The sequence below is a fragment of the Dama dama genome, chromosome 11 (assembly GCF_033118175.1).
Source record: "Dama dama isolate Ldn47 chromosome 11, ASM3311817v1, whole genome shotgun sequence".
NCBI classification, from domain to species: Eukaryota; Metazoa; Chordata; class Mammalia; order Artiodactyla; family Cervidae; genus Dama; species Dama dama.
The window spans coordinates 20,224,870-20,230,676 of NC_083691.1; positions in this window are offsets into that span (position 1 = coordinate 20,224,870).

Consider the following 5,807-nt stretch of genomic DNA (forward strand, 5'->3'; position numbering starts at 1 on the left):
TCTGTGCCAGTATTACCAGGTAATAATGACAGTATTACCATTGCCCACAATGGAATTTGATAAAACCCATTTCCTTACACCCCAAAAGTTAAATTTTGTTCTTATTTAGTCGCTAAGTCATGTCCGACTCTTTGCAACCCCTTGGACTGCAGCACACCAGGCTTCCCTGTCCTTCACTATTTCCTGGATTTTGCTCAAATTCGTATCCATTGAATTAGTAAATTGCTATTTTCAAAACATACTAAACTCCCAATACTTGCGAAAGTGTTCCATGCACCATTTTCCCATCATTCTTTAAATCTGAACTTATATTATTAATATACAGCTGTTGAGGATGTTAAAATGAAATCATTGAAACAAATTATGACTGTACAAATCAAAATACCAGTAGTAAATAATAGACAAAGAGTATTTTACATACACTATATTACGTATTGCCTTGCAATCCGAAACATTACAAACAAAAATAACAAAAATTATCACATGGAATGAGTAAGAAGTCTCGCTCAGATTCAAGGGGAGGGCTGCTAGACTTCACTTGTCAATGGCAGCAAAGAATTTGAGGCCATCTGTAATCAGTCACACACACACACACACACACACACACACACACACACACACACACACACACATGTGCTTCCCCTATTAAGCACACCACTGCGATTACATCTGGGCCTGAAACAGTGGCAGCTCTGAGGGCTGTGCACTCTTATGTAAGGAGGCTAAGATAAGAGTCTGTGCTGGGATCATTCCTTTCAGTGGAGGTTTCTATCCTGGAAGTTACGTCTCAAGCAGTTGCAGGACCAGCACCACCTTCATCTTCCCTTAAGATCATGAAAATCAAACCATCCGCAGCCCCACTCCCGTATCAGTTGTCTGCAGTGCAAACGAGTGATGTTGGAGCTCTCAGGTCAGATCCCAGTTGACCGACCCCTGCTTGCAAGCTGTGACCTTGGCCATGTTCCTCGACCTTCTGAGCGCCAGTGTACTCCTCCGTATATTGAAAAAGTGACACTTCTAATCTCGCGTTCAACACGTGTCTATTGACCACCTTTCAGGGGATGCCGTGGTGAGGACCACAGGCACTGTCCCTGATGGATGTCTTGAGCTGGAGAATGACACCAACATTTGTAACTTTGCCAACCGTGCTAAATGCTGGAAAGGAAAGATGAGGGTGCCATCAGGGGGTGAGCGATCAAGGAGTGCAGTCAGAATGGAACTGCTGTTAAGGAGGCCAGGAACCATTTCTCTGAGATGACACTTGGTGTGGTCTGGGGGATCCGTAGCGGATCACAAGTTGAAATGTGTCTTGGGCAGAGGAAACAGCATATGCCCAGGCCCTGTGGCTGGATGGAATCTGTTGAATAGGAGAGATGGAAAAGCCCAGTGTGAGTGGGTCAGAGATCAAAGGGTGCAGGTGGGAGGTGAGACTGGACCAATGGGTAGAAACTTCGTTCATCATGTTAAGAAAGAGTTTAAAAATTGTATATACTCATTTGTGTCCCACTCTTTTGCAACCCCATGGATGGTAGCCCACCAGGCTCCTCTTTCTTTCCTGGGCAAGAATACTGGAGTGAGTTGCCATTTCCTTCACCAGGGGATCTTCTCATCCCAGGAATTGAACCCAAGTCTCTTGCCTGTGTTTCCTGAATTGGCAGGCAGATTCTTTACCACTTGATACATTTTATATATTGACTTGAATGATTTTACTCATGGAGATTAAATGACCAGATTGTGTTTCAAGAAGCTCCCCTTGGCTATAGCACGGAGAATGAACCATAGAGCGGCAAGAGGAAATGGGGGCAGTCCCATTAGGAGGCAGAATAGTGACGCCTCCCCTACAGGTGTCCATGTCCTGATCCCCAGAAACTGTGAATATGTTAATTGCATGGCAGAAAAGAATTAAGGTTGCAGATGGAATTAAGATTACTCATCACTGACCTTAAAATAGGGAGATTATCCTGGATTATCCATGTGGGACTGGTGTAATACCATGAACTCAGAGAATGGGTCAGAGACATGAAATCTCAGAGGCACCTGACCTGCCCTCCAGAGCTTTGAAGATGGAGGAAGTGTTACTAACCTTGTGTTGTAGTTGAAGAAACTGAATTTCTGAGACATGAAGTGACCTACCTAGGATGAAGCATTAGTTAAGTATTATAACCAGGGCTTAGATCCAGTTCTCTTGACTACAGATCTTCTTTCCATTTCTACACTCTTCTAAGGAACCCGGGGGACCCAGGTTAGAGGCTGACGGGGTCCCATTCCAGCACTGCCGATAGTGTCCTCCTCTTCACCCATCTCCTACCACAGGGGAAACCCTTCCTTACCCTCTTCCCTTATTTTGAGTTGTGCTGACAGAGGGGGCTGAGCTGTGGAAGACAGGAGGCATGGCATGGGCAGGCACGTGCATTTAAGCTTATAGAATTTGGGAGATAAAGAGCCCTTGAGAATCACCTAGTGTAATTCTGCCCTTTGGTTTCTATTTCAGGTGCTCTCTACTACATGACAATTAATGAATTAATGTAGTCAGTTCAGTTCAGTTCAGTTCAGTTGCTCAGTCGTGTCCGACTCTTTGCAACCCCATGAATCGCAGCATGCCAGGCCTCCCTGGCCATCACAAACCCCTGGAGTCTACTCAAACTCATGCCCATCGAGTTGGTGATGCCATCCAGCCAAGTGAGCAGCAAATCAACACAGCATAAACGAAAAGAGTAGAAACATGTCTACCTCCTATCTATTATTCTGTCTATATTTACTATGTCCATTCTCCAAACCATTTTCCCAAGTTCTATATCTATCTAGCTATCGACCTGTCCTTTCATATCTATTACTGTGTATATCAAAGGACAAAAGATGGTTCAAAACATAACAGAATTTCTGTCTTGATCAGCTCAGGCTGTTACTGCAAAAATACCACATACTGGGTGGCTTAAACAACAGAAGTTTAAGTCTCATAGTTCTGGAGGCTGAAGTCCAAGGTTCGGGTGCCAGCAGAGTTTGCTTCAGTGGGAGCCCTGCCCCTGACTTGTAGATGGCAACCTTCCTAATTACCCTTACAGGGCAGAGAGAGCTCATTTCTCTCCTGTCTCTTTTTAAGAGCACTAATTCCATTGCAAGGGCTCCACCCTTATGACCTTATTACCTGCCAAAGCCCTCCCTCCACAGAACATCCTATTGGGGATTAGGGCTTCAGATTTGAATGTTAAGCAGGGTGAGGTGGACATGAACAGCCAGCCCATGGTGGTTACATACATTTAAATTAAGGAAGAAAAGGGAAATGGAGGTAGAGGCAAAAAAAAAAAAAAGACAGAGCCAAGAAGGAGGCTAACACAAACGTGAATGTGATAGAGTTTGGCTCATTTACAAGGAGAAGTGTGGAAATGAAAGTGTGGCTCTGGCCCCCAGTGCCTAAGGAAGGACCTGAGCAATCACACGCTTCATGGTGTGAATAAGGGGAAAGAAAACCAGCTGTTCAGAAGACGTTTGCCTGCTCCTGACATCCAGTCTCCCATGTTATGATCATCATCCAGGATTAGCAGCTAACATCTGTGCATTACTGTTTTATACAGTGTTATCTCTTTTCCTTCTTACATCAGTGCCAGAACTATTTTATTGTTCTCTTATTGTTCACTTCTTTTTACAGATGAGAAGATTGGGGCTTAAGAGGTTAAATTCCTCCCTAAAGGCCATACAGTTCTTAGTGGGAGAATGGGGGTTCAAACCTAAGTTCATTTCTGGCTTCCCCCATGGTTGCTAACTGCTTGGTGCCCAGGGTCCATAGGTTGGGCTTCAAATTTTGTGTTAGAATTTTGAATGACAACAAATAGCTGTGGGGGTGGAATGAGATAATTTTCTTCTTAACTTTAAGAGAAACTATTGTTGAAATACACGGGTTCACCATTTTTGGTGTTCTTGTATTTATATTTAATCTTTGAAATCAAACCAGACTCTTGGGGGATCGGAATCATTGCTCTCATGGTAGTAAAAATGTGTACCTGGTATCTAACTTGAAACTTCCTTTGTAGTCGGGGTCAAATGCAAGCACTGTGAATTAAACTGCTCCCAGCCTTCCTAACCTGCCTCATGAGTGTAAAATCAGTGCAACTATTGTACCCGACTGGTGCTGGTGGACATGTGACTATGTTTGTGCCCTTGAGGAATCTGAGTCGGATGGCACAGAACATCTGAATCCAAGGGGTATGGTTTTTTGCCACGTGCTATAATAATCCACAGGAGATGAAGTGGAGGTGGTAGCTGGATTTCAAGAAGCATTTCAAGTGCATTGATCAGTTGAAACCAGGACTGAAACAGTTACTATATTAAGAAATTTATAGATGAAGAAACCAATTGCCTTGTCCCATTTTCCCAACCAGGGTCTGGACTTGGGTCAAATCACTAAGTCACATCTGGCTCCTTCCCCATTTCTCTCTTAGAGGAAGCTCTGTCCTTTTTATTCCAGATGTTCCAGAATACTCAAGTAGTCCTCTCCAAATTTATCCTTCCAATTCCCCTCATTTAGTTAATGACAATGTCACCTACCTGGTCACCCAGGCCAGAAACTTCTGTCATCCACAGAATCTCCCTCTTCACTCACCTGACCAGTCTGAGTCTCTCACCAAGTCTGGGAGCCTCTCCCATAGGCAGGACTCACAGCCGCCCCTTTCTCTTCAATCCCCACCCTGTCACCACCTGCCTTCACACCCTGGTCACCTCTTGCTAGAATCATCTTAAAAAACAAACAAACAAAAAAAACTCCCAAAACCTCAGAAATTCCCTGGTGGTCCAGTGGTTAGGACTCTAAGCTTTCACTGCCGGGGCATGCGTGCGTGCTCGATCGCTCAATCATGTCTGATTCTTTGCAACCCCATGGACTGTAGCCCACCAGGCTCTTCTGTCCATGGGATTATCCTGTCAACAACACTGGAACAAGTTGCTGTTTCCTCCTCCAATGGGTCTTCTTGACCCAGGGATTGAATTCACATCTCCTGCGTATACTGCATTGGCAGGCAGATTCTTTAACACTGAGCCACCTGGGAAGACCCCACTGCCGAGGACGTGAGTGAGTTCAGTCTCTGGCTGGGACCTAAGATCCTGTAAGCCGTGTGGCTCAGTCAAAAAACAAACAAACAAATGAAAAAAAACCTTTAAATGTGCTTCTCTGCCTCCAACACACCCGTCAGAGCGATTCCGTAAAACACAGGTCTGACCATCCTATCCCTCAGTATCCCCCATTGTGTACAGTGATTGTTCTCAAATCGTGTTCTCTGGGGACTTCCCTAATGGTCCAGTGGTTAGGACTCCTCACTTCCAGTGCAACAGGGCAAAGGTTCAAACCCTAGTGAGGGGACTAAGGTCCCACATGCTGTATGGTATGGCCAAAAAAACAAAAATCAAAACAAACCCCATATTCTCTGAAGCCAGGGTTCTGCAGCCAAGACTGGGGACTCCAGTCCTCTTCCCTGAAATGACCATAGAGTTCCCCTTCTACTTATATTTCAGGCTTCTGCAAAAAATTTGGTTTGGGGGGGGGGCGTAACAATTTTTTCCAAATAGCCCCACTCTATCCATGTCTCCTGACCACAGACCATCCCAGGCCCCTCCATGTTGCTTGCACATGATGGAATGTTCTCCAGTCATGAGCGCCCCTGGCTGTTCCCCAAACATGTGTGTGCTGCCTCTGTTTCCTTGAACACGCCCTCTTCTCTGCTTGGGATGCATTCTCCCCCTCCTCTCTCCTCTGAGAGCCCCACTCGCCCTTCAGAAGCAGCGCAGATGTCACCTTCTGAGGACAGCATGGAACTTCC